Below are 11,951 nucleotides of genomic sequence, written 5' to 3'. Positions count from 1 at the left end.
ACATCAGTAATTGAAGATGATTACTCGAGAGCAATGCTAGGTAAGCAAGGTTCCAGGCAGTCAGTTCCAGATCGGAAGATTGATACCAAGTGCTGGCTAATTGCTCTCTTTCTCCTTGTCCCGCAAGTGAGAACAAAGACAGGGAAAAGGATAAGGAGAACACATGATATGAGATACTTTTGCTTTCAACCTTCATGATATGAAATACTTTTGCTCTTGATGACTTGTTTGCAAAGGTACTCCAGGGGAAGAGGAACACTGAGTAACTCGAGAAGCTTCGTTGGGAATGCATTCTTGGAGATGAAGAAAGGTTGAGTAAGTCTGCCTTGCTATAGAGGGCGAAGGTTGACATTTATAGGAATTTCTTCATAACCGGTAGAGGTACTATTCTTTTACTCTTGTCGGCAACCGTTGGGTGATTGAATAGTAAGATTCACGCTCTTTCAACTTTGTCAGAAATCTTTGACAAAGTTCCTTGCCCGTAATTTCTGCAAAGCTGAGGTTGCGTGTGAAAGGTGCTGACAAGTCTGGAAAAGTTAATCTTTCGAAATTTGGAGATCGGCCCGTAGTTTCTGAGCAGGCCTGGCTTTTGAGAAAGGATCACCCCTTCAATTTCTGAGCAGGCGCCTCTTCAATTTCTGAGCAGGCGTCTCTTCGATTTCTGATTTTTATAAAGGCACACATTACGTTCTAAAGAACACTTGAATTGCCGCATGTAGAAGCTCCCTTCTTGCACTTCTGAGATCTTGATTTGTTCGACATCTTCTTTTTCTTCAACACCTTCAAAAATGTCTTGCCCATCTGACCGTCGTCTTGACTTGAATGTCAGGGAAGATATTGACATGTCTTATCCAGACAACATTTGGCATCCGTCCTTCTTATCCCCCAATGATCCTCTTACAGTTGGGGACTCTGTGATAAAGAACGATACAACTGCTACGGTGGTTGCTAGAAATCTTCTCACTCCAAAAGACAGTAGGATGCTTTCCAAGCGGTCCGATGAGCTGGCTGTTCAGGACTCTCTGGCCTTCAACGTCCAATGTGCAGGCTCAATATCAAACATGGGCCAACGCCTTGTTGCTCGATCTCGTCAGGTTGAGTCTTTGATGGCTGAGGTGTCTAGTCTTCGGCAAGAGATCAGAGGGCTTAGGCATGAGAATAAAGAGTTGCACATGCTCACAACTAGTTACTCAACGAGTATGAAGAAAAAGCTTGACCAACTGCAGGAGTCCAAAGTTGGGATTCAGAGTGATCATCAAAGGTTTGTGGTGTTACTCCAGAGGTGACTTTTTCCTTCGCCATCTGGATTTTCACCAAGTGTTGAGGCTCCGGAAAATCAAACTCTGGTGCTTCGTCTTTCTAGAGCTCCATTGAGTGCTGAGGCACCACCTAACCAATGAAGGCTCCCTCTTATTTGTTTGCACATTCTTGTAATAAATATATTTTTTTTTACCCAATATTCCTTTCCCACGAAAATCAATGTAAAAACAGCTTGTTTACCCCCCCCCCACACTTAAACCAAACATTGTCCTCAATGTTTCAAACATAGATTCACACATAAGCAAACAAACAACTAATGAACTAAGCATGGCAAGATAAATGCAGTAAAGAAAAGGGTTTAGGAACGCAAATCTGATTGTGGAGCGATTCCTAGGTTTTCCTTATTTGAATACATGGGTTGCCTCCCAAGAAGCACTTGCTTTAACGTCTTCCAGCCGGACGAATCCTTCATTTAAGCTTCATTGGAGCCCACGGCATAGAGGTGTATTTCCTCCACAACCTACCCCACCACATTCTCATAATATGGTTTTAAACGATGCCCATTCACCTTGAATTCTCGGCCGTCGCTTAAGCTTTGAATCTGAACTGCACCATATGGAAAAATATGAGTAATAAGAAAAGGTCCAATCCATTTAGAACATAACTTACCGGGAAACAAACGTAGGTGGGAGTTGAAAAGCAACACTTTCTGCCCTATTGAGAATGTCTTGCTACGAATCATCTTGTCATGGAATGCCTTTGTCTTCTCCTTGTAATGTTGGAAATGTGCCCTAAAACCAATCATATGATGATACTTTACGGACATTTCACATGTTAAACTAATCTAGTTTAACTATAAAGGGCAAAGATTATTGTTTGAGCCGTCTCATATAAATGTTATATGCTTAAACGATAAAGTCCAAGGAATATGTGATTGGGAGAATATGATCTAAAGAAGTTAGATTCATGAGACCATTCTTTCGTAGACACATCTTAAATGTTCCTGATCATAGGATTGCCAATTGGGCATTGACAGTCCGTTAAGATCAGTACGTACTGTGTCTTCTCTCAGGGAGAGTGACTAGTCTCGAGTCATTGGTGTGTGTGACATCAAGTCAAGTACGTAGGTACTCAATAGAGAATGAGTTCACTGAACACGATCAACGAAGAGTTCTCATATTCATGTCACATGAGAACTCATGGTTGGGATAATGCAAAGTAGTCCTTTGACCTGAGGCATCACAGTTGTCTTGTAGTTAAGTCCTTGATCTTTGATTATGTCAAAGTCACCCCATCGGGGTGTCCACGGCATCATTGGGGTTAAGCAACTTAGTCATGGAGACAAGTGAATGTGCAACAAGGGATCTCTAACCTTCAAACCGTTTGAGGTAGAATACTCTATGATCTGATTTAGAACCTCTGGCCAGAGTATGAATGAGATTTAGAAAAGTTGTTCTAAATCACATTCAAGGTAATCATATAAGCACACGAATCACATTGGATAGTAGACATGAATAAATGAACTATCAAACCAAACAATGTGGTCAAGAGTATTGTATTAGAGAAAGACCGTATTGCATTTGTAATCCTAAACTGAATAGGTTCTCCACCTCTTCTGATTAGCTTGGGTAACCATGATATGCTGCTAAGTGTCACTCATGGTTTGTGGAAGCCCTAAACGTGTGTAATCACTAAAGGGAGAATTGAAAGTAAGTTTCAATTCACAATCGATGTAAAATGGTTTTAATCGCCCACTGCCTGCTAAAAGGAACCTAATGGATCGTACACCGTGTAAGGTGGAGATTGAAGAAACAATGGAGATGAGTAAGAATAATTAAATGGTTTAATTATTTATGGCAAGGATTAATTAATATGTTAATTAATCAAACGAATAAGTTCGTTAAAGACCTCGGGATAGTTTTGGGCCTCAAGGCCCAATGGGCTTCGAACGTCAAGTCCATTGACTTAAGTTGTATGACAACTTAATTCACAAAGGCCCAAAAGCCCAAACAAAACCCCATGGCCGGCCATTTAGAGGAAGGGTAGTGAACTTGCTTTAATTACAAGTTTGCCACTCAAATGAATAAAGGTATAAATATGACTTTGTAGCCAAAATTCATTAAGGGTTTGTTTTGGAGAAAATTGGAGAGAACATGTCTCTCCATTTCTCTCTAAAGAGGCCGGCCCCTTGGAGGGTGTATCTAGCCATACTAACTACTCCAAGGTCACTCATTTCTTCTCCAATCTAACCTTGGTGAAGATACTTAGAGGTTCTCAATTTTGGGAACTTGGAGAAACCTTTTCATCCATCCAAATCCATAGATTTAAGATGCAAGGAATGAAGGCCCTCTCTTTGGGTGATTAGCCTTTGCTTATGCAAAGAGGAATCTACAAAGGTATGATTTCAACTCACTTTGTTTTGAGTTGAGTTTTGGTTCACCAATCTACTAGGCTTTGAATTTCATGGGTAATGTTTTGTTTTTTAGTGCATGCAAGCATGATTCCGCCTTTAATTGTTAATTGCATGCTATATGATGTTGCTCAAATGAACATGCTTTCACAAAATAATCCTTCAAGTGGTATCAGAGCCTAGGTCTAGTAGTTGGTGAATCCTTTTGGGTTTTGTGGTTCATAGTTTGTGATTTAAAAGTTGTAATATGTTACAAGCTTTATTCTTGTTTCTTTGAATGTAAATTTTGTTAGAAAATTTGCCATCTCAAATGTTGTAGATGTAGTTCATATGAGAATGAATATTGGAGCTAAAATTTGGTGCCATGAATTTGGGAAAATTTGGCCAAATATATAGGGTGGATTTTTGGGTTCTTGTTTAACTTGTTAAAAGTGTTTTCAAGTAACTTTTGGAACCCCTATGTACCCTAGTTTGGTTAGATGTTATTTCCCTTAAGTTTGAATGGTTTTGGAATGTTTTTGGGTGAAAAAATGTTCATGGAAAAATTTTGGGTTTTTCATGAGTGTTCTTCATTGTTCTTGACATTTTTGCCAAGAACAAAAAGGTTTGTGTTTTGATTCAAAGTTTTGATTTATTTCATAAAGCTTATGTTTTATGATTTTCAAATGTTTAAATGTTTTAGATATTTGTTTAAATGGTGTAAGAGATGTAAGAGATATTATGGTGGGTGTGAAAGGATTAATTTCCTTTCCCACACACCACTTGCATCACTTGCATGCTTTATGTCAAAACTCACAAATCAACACACACATCACTCCATTTCTTCTTCCAAAACCGGCCACCCCCTAGTGGGGGTACTTTTGGGGCCTTTTATGCAATTACATAAAGTTTTGATACTTTTGTGTATTTGCACTTTGGCCCAAAAGTTTATGTTTTTACGTTTAGGTCCAAAAACGCTAAAGGACAAATTGTTTTGCTCCTTTAATGAAGTTTTTACATTGTTTAAATTTTGGGTTCTAGTGTAATTACATGAAGTAGTGGACTTTTGTGTTCTTACAAAGTGACCCCAAAAGTTTATGTTTTTGCAATATTGCCCAAAGGTTGTGGTAATTGCATTTTGGCCCAAATTAGGTAGAGAACAAAATTGTTTTGTCTCTTTAAATGAGAATTGGATTTTCATTTCATTTAGCTCCATTTAAATCAATTTTATGGATACAAAAACCAAATGAAAATGTTGCATTCAATTTAATTAGTTAAAGTGTTAATTAATTAAAGGATGATTATGAACCTAAGCCTAATATAATTGAGCTATGTGAAAGGCCGTTTCAAATTTGTTTGAACCATGGGAATGTGTAGATTAGATTTTGGTTGTAATTTGATTTGATCAAATGTTGTAAAAGGGCATAAGCCCTTCTTTACTTTAAGGTAATTTGTTTTATGCAAATGTTGTAATGAGCATAAGCTCACCTCTACTTTGAAGTACTTCTTTCTTGCTTTATTTGATATGCATGAAAATGAAGTAGTTGGGTCCAACGCCCTTAAGACAACACGCCTTAATGTGATTAAACGCGTAGCTAAAATCAATCTCCATCCCTAGACCGAGATTCAACACAAGGCTCGTGTTGAATCTAAACAAAGGTTCATAGTCATCCTAAGGCCCTAAGGCAACTATATAGTCCATCAATGAATGCAAACCTTATGTTAGTAGTATCATATACTCTTGCTTTAAAAACCGTTTTATAAGCATAGTGGGAGTATTATATACAACTAAAACAATCAAATGGACCAATAGTTGTAGTAGGACCAAAATTGTTTTAATAAAGATTAAAATGAATATTTATATGTGATGAGACCTAAAAACCCTCAACCAAACCATTATTAAGTTGATAAGCGTGAGAGTGCTTTGAACACTCTTTCGTGGCCTTCCACTGTGGTAGGCTTCAATCGTTTGTGACTCATACACCGTATTCGTCCAATTCTGGGGTTGCAAAGTATGTGCTTACATTCAGGAGAAGCCTATACACATATGATGAAGTGAAAGGTAGGCAACGAGTGTGGTCAATATGATATTCTTCTGAGGCCATTCTTGAACCCCTACTTGAACTAGGCATGGTGGGAATGACTTAACTAAGTGCAATGGTGCCAATATGATATTCTTCTGAGGCATCATTCTCTAGAGGCCAAACTAGATGGGTACTTGCAAGAGATGCAAATGAGTAAGCGTACTCTCTCATTATTATTAACGCTAGCCAATATGATTTTCTTCTGAGGTGGGCTTGGTAATAGTGAGCCTCCCATACCCTACTAAGAGTTGCCTCCAAAACTCTCGAATTCCAATGAGGGATATGGAATTTGCCAAAAATAGTGGGTGGTGCTATTTGATTTAAAGACCCGAATCAAATGGCTTAAAATCAATCAATTTATATTCGTTATGTATTTGTTTACCATTATATTTGCAAACGCTATCCCACACTTGACAAATAAAAGCCGAAAGTTTAGTTTCCGGACTTGGTACTACAAAACCATAGATTGTCTATCATGGCTTGTAAATGTACCTAAGTAGTCTCATCCTCACAATCTTCCTATTGATAATGTATTAGAAGAATATGTTAGAAAAGGTCTATCATAAAGAGGACAACACTTTTAATGTCATAATTCTTCACTTACAAATCGTTGTATGAAGAAATAAGAGTTGCTTTGAACAACTCTTAGTCAATGCAAACACTTAGTGCTTGTTTCTTTGTTACATGAACAAGGAACTTGAGAAGAAAGCACAAAGGCATGGACACTTAATGTGCCATGATTCTTCACTTACAAATTGTTGTATGAAGAAATGAGAGTTGCCTTGTACAACTCTTGAAAGTTTGTAATTATGTTTAGAACATAATGGTTGGTTGACAAAAATAGTCCATCAACATGGACTTATGATGATTTTGAATCATTGAGTGTTGAAGTGATAAACCACTTAACGAGACGGAAACTAGGCAAGGACTTCACCTTTATGTCCCTATCCTAATGGTTCACTAAGTTTATTGTAAACTATGTAGTGAACAATAAACACATACTCTCCAAAATCGTTTGATGTGTATAACACAATTGAAATAAGTTTCAAGAGAGATAGTGGGAGTTTAGGGACCATGACTAATGTAGTCAAAGGTGAAAGTCAAATAAAGAAGATAAAAATAACTCCAAGGGAACAAACTTTCTTTATGAAAGGATGGACATTGGAAGGGGTATTTGCAAGAAATGTCTTGCAAGTGTCAAGAACACACCTTTCGAAGGTGTTGTAAATTGTTCTTGAATAGTTCAAAACAGTTGGTTCTTCTACTTGAATGCTTGATTCCGTATTAGTAACTATGTTTTACAATCGTTGTAAAAGTGTGACTAATAAGAAGTAGAAGATATATGAGAGAAGGAAAAGGTGCTTCACATTCGGAACGTGAATAAAATATAGATCTTTGCGAAAGCAGATAGTACTTACTTCCTCATATGAACTACCAAAGAAATTGGAAAAACCAAAGATTGTCTTTACATTCCAATTTTAAGGAATTTAATTCCGTCACTATAGTAGAGATGGATGAATGTTTTGTTTAACAAAACATTGTTCTTTATTAATCAATGATTGGATTATGGTAATCTAATTGATTGTCTCTATAGTAGAGATGATATGGTAGTGTTAACTGTTTAGAATATAATGATGCTTAAAACCCAAAAGGTTGCAAGGTAGTGACTAATCCCAACTAAGTTGTGATACCTCTAAAAACATAAGTTACGAGTTGGTGAAAGATGGATGATTTGGATCGTTAGATCCGGATCCAATACCTTCTTGTTAAAATTGTATAGAGGCGAAATGTTCGAATCTTTATTCTTTTGGAAAGAAGAAAGAATCACAAAGTTGTTGAGGTTAATTCACTTAGATGTTAGTGGCACTTGTCCACAACATAATCATACTCATGTTACATGACATTCACCGAAGATCACTCTCGGTTGGACTATAGTTTGTTTTGAATAAACACAAGTCCGAATACTTTGTAAAATGTTTCAAAGAATTCAAGAAATGTAAGTTGATGAGTAAGACATCTAAAGTAATTACCTCCTTAGATTTGATCCAAGGAAAAGTAACACTTTAGATGAGTTTCCTTGATAGATATCAAGGAAAATAGCATCATAAGATAATGAATTTCTCCATTAGGAGAAGAACGAACTCGAATAAGATTTGGTTCGTTAGATGTTATCTATTACCCATATATAGGATATATATACTTCTAAAACAATATGATTGTCAATTAGAAGATCTTCCAAAATTTTCATAACTCCATAAGATGTAGTTGGAAAGAAAGACAAATCTTAAGCATGTTAAGATTTGGGGTTGTGTGCTAAAAGCAATATTTGTTTGATAACAATCTTGTGGGATATCCTTAAAATTAACTTTTGGATATCACTTCTATAAACCAACTAACAAATGTTGTTTTGTTGGGTAGTTCATTGTAATCCTACAATGTGATTTGCCTAAGAGCAAATGAACGAGAGATAGAACTCAAAAAAATAGGTTTTTTGAGAGACAAGAAAGTAATCAACAAATATAACAACCTAGTTCATATACCAAAAGCTCCAAGGTAGTCGAGAAGGATTTATAAACCGTCAAAGTTGAATGGTTTGAACTTTATGACTATGTCATAGAGTTGCACCTCTTAATTCGAAAGAAATAAGAATGAAAATCCTTATGACTACATTGAGTGTATATACGATATATATTCAAGGAAATGGTAAAGTACCATTTGACCCGAAATAATGAAACCTTCATAAGCTAATTGGTAGCTTAAGGTGACTACAATCAAAGAGAATGGTTGACTTTGAAGGAACCATTTTTGACGTAGTCTTAGTTTCAATTAATTCGAAGATTGCTGGCTACAACTAAATGGTGATTCAATGTTTGGACATAATATGGGTTTTCGAAACCATTATTAAGATAGTCTTGATAATATATGTCTAAAACTATGAATCACAAGACATGTAAGTTGTATAGATCCATCCATCATGGATCTTAGCAAGCTAGTGGGAGCTATAAGCGTCTTATGAGAGAAGGATCAAATCGTTTGATTTCTCATAAAGATGTAAATGAATCTTTTGTTTACTAGGTTTACAAAAGATTAGTGGGAGTTAATCATGTTCCTAAAATTTAAGTATATATATATGATATATTAATTTTGGAAATGAAATAAAAACTTCTTGGTTAAAGTTATGACTTTAAAACATTATATGAAGATAGAATGTTTATGGGAGTTAATCATGTTCCTAAAATATAAATATATATATGATATATTAATTTTGGAAATGAAAAGAATACTTCTTCGTTAAAGTTATGACTTTAAGCATTCTATAACGATAGAATGTATATGGGAGACATAGTCTATAAACATGGGATGGAAATCTATAATGATAGATTTTAGGATATAATTGGATTATATCAAGCCCTAAATAATAGACAAGAGATGCTAGGAAGTTTCTCATATGATGATAAACTTCAATCAAATGGACAACTCTAGTAAGACTAAGAAGTTGCTCTTCTCAAAGAGAACGTACTCTTTGACTCCCAAAGAAATAATGCGTAAATAGAATCCTTTATGCATACGCAGAAAGGTGATTTATGTATTTCATATTGTATGAAAAACATTGATATGAGTTGTACCTAGAACAGGTACAAGACGATGTCAGTGCAAGCCCAGGATCAGAACCATGGCAACTATCAAGTAAATTCTTAAGTATTTAAGAAATACTAAAGGATAAATTCCTCAAAGATCGAGGAAGAATTAGAGTAACGTAATGGAAGCGTAAATGTATTAGATTGTGAATCTAATCCATCATTGGATGTTTCTTCATTATGAATGAAGAGATAAACAGATATCTCTTTATTATGACTAAAGAGATATTTGGATGGAAACATTAAAGTAATGACCTTAGTGTGTTCCATTATGAATGCAAAATATATTGCCATAGAGAAGTTTACAACAATGTTGTTTGGATGGGAAAGTTCATTTATGAACTCTCTATTCGGTTCCAACCAGAAAGTGTATGACACTAATGGGGCGATAGCTCAAGCCAGGGAATCAAGGTCTCATCAAGGTCCGAACTCAAATGAGAGACTGAACCACATGATTGAGAATCATGTATAATGGTGACGTCGTTATTCTCAAGGTTGCTTCTATGGATAACATATAGATATCCATTGTCTAGGCCTACTATTCAGCCATTTATGAAATGACTACATAAGAGGTATCATCACTGATGACCAAGCTGATTGGCTCTAGTGCAAGTGGGAGATTGTTGGAAATGTGCCCTAAAACCAATCATATGATGATACTTTACGGACCTTTCACATGTTAAACTAATCTAGTTTAACTATAAAGGGCAAAGATTATTGTTTGAGCCGTCTCATATAAATGTTATATGCTTAAACGATAAAGTCCAAGGAATATGTGATTGGGAGAATATGATCTAAAGAAGTTAGATTCATGAGACCATTCTTTCGTAGACACATCCTAAATGTTCCTGATCATAGGATTGCCAATTGGGCATTGATAGTCCGTTAAGATCAGTACGTACTGTGTCTTCTCTCAGGGAGAGTGACTAGTCTCGAGTCATTGGTGTGTGTGACATCAAGTCAAGTACGTAGGTGCTCAATAGAGAATGAGTTCACTGAACATGATCAACGAAGAGTTCTGATATTCATGTCACATGAGAACTCATGGTTGGGATAATGCAAAGTAGTCCTTTGACCTAAGGCATCACAGTTGTCTTGTGGTTAAGTCCTTGATCTTTGATTATGTCAAAGTCACCCCATCGGGGTGTCCACGGCATCATTGGGGTTAAGCCACTTAGTCATGGAGACAAGTGAATGCGCAACAAGGGATCTCTAACCTTCAAACCGTTTGAGGGAGAATACTCTATGATATGATTTAGAACCTCTGGCCAGAGTATGAATGAGATTTAGAAAAGTTGTTCTAAATCACATTCAAGGTAATCATATAAGCACACGAATCACATTGGATAGTAGACATGAATAATTGAACTATCAAACCAAACAATGTGGTCAAGAGTATTATATTAGAGAAAGACCGTATTGCATTTGTAATCCTAAACTGAATAGGTTCTCCACCTCTTCTGATTAGCTTGGATAACCATGATATGCTGCTAGGTGTCACTCATGGTTTGTGGAAGCCCTAAACGTGTGTAATCACTAAAGGGAGAATTAAAAGTAAGTTTCAATTCACAATCGATGTAAAATGGTTTTAATCGCCCACTGCCTCGCTAAAAGGAACCTAATGGATCGTACACCGTGTAAGGTGGAGATTGAAGAAACAATGGAGATGAGTAAGAATAATTAAATGGTTTAATTATTTATGGTAAGGATTAATTAATATGTTAATTAATCAAACGAATAAGTACATTGACTTAAGTTGTATGACAACTTAATTCACAAAGGCCCAAAAGCCCAAACAAAACCCCATGGCCGACCATTTACAGGAAGGGTAGTGAACTTGCTTTAATTACAAGTTTGCCACTCAAATGAATAAAGGTATAAATATGACTTTGTAGCCAAAATTCATTAAGGGTTTGTTTTGGAGAAAATTGGAGAGAACATGTCTCTCCATTTCTCTCTAAAGAGGCCGGCCCCTTGGAGGGTGTATCTAGCCATACTAACTACTCCAAGGTCACTCATTTCTTCTCCAATCTAACCTTGGTGAAGATACTTAGAGGTTCTCAATTTTGGGAACTTGGAGAAACCTTTTCATCCATCCAAATCCATAGATTTAAGATGCAAGGAATGAAGGCCCTCTCTTTGGGTGATTAGCCTTTGCTTATGCAAAGAGGAATCTACAAAGGTATGATTTCAACTCACTTTGTTTTGAGTTGAGTTTTGGTTCATCAATCTACTAGGCTTTGAATTTCATGGGTAATGTTTTGTTTTTTAGTGCATGCAAGCATGATTCCGCCTTTAATTGTTAATTGCATGCTATATGATGTTGCTCAAATGAACATGTTTTCACAAAATAATCCTTCATGTAAATGCAAGCATTCTCATATGCCTCTTTCCTGATTTCTTCAAGTTCATTCAAGGTCCAAATTGAATTCCAGTTGCATCTAGGTCCAAATTGAATGTCTTGACAGCCTAATGTGCGTTGTGCTCTAACTCTACAGGGAGATGTATGGTTTCCCATAGATTAGCCAAAATGGAGACATCCTAAGTGGCGTTTTGTAGGCTGTACTATATGCCCACAGT

The sequence above is a fragment of the Malus domestica genome, chromosome 13 (genome assembly GCF_042453785.1).
Source record: "Malus domestica chromosome 13, GDT2T_hap1".
Taxonomy (NCBI): Eukaryota; Viridiplantae; Streptophyta; class Magnoliopsida; order Rosales; family Rosaceae; genus Malus; species Malus domestica.
Note: the sequence above shows the minus strand (reverse complement) of the source record.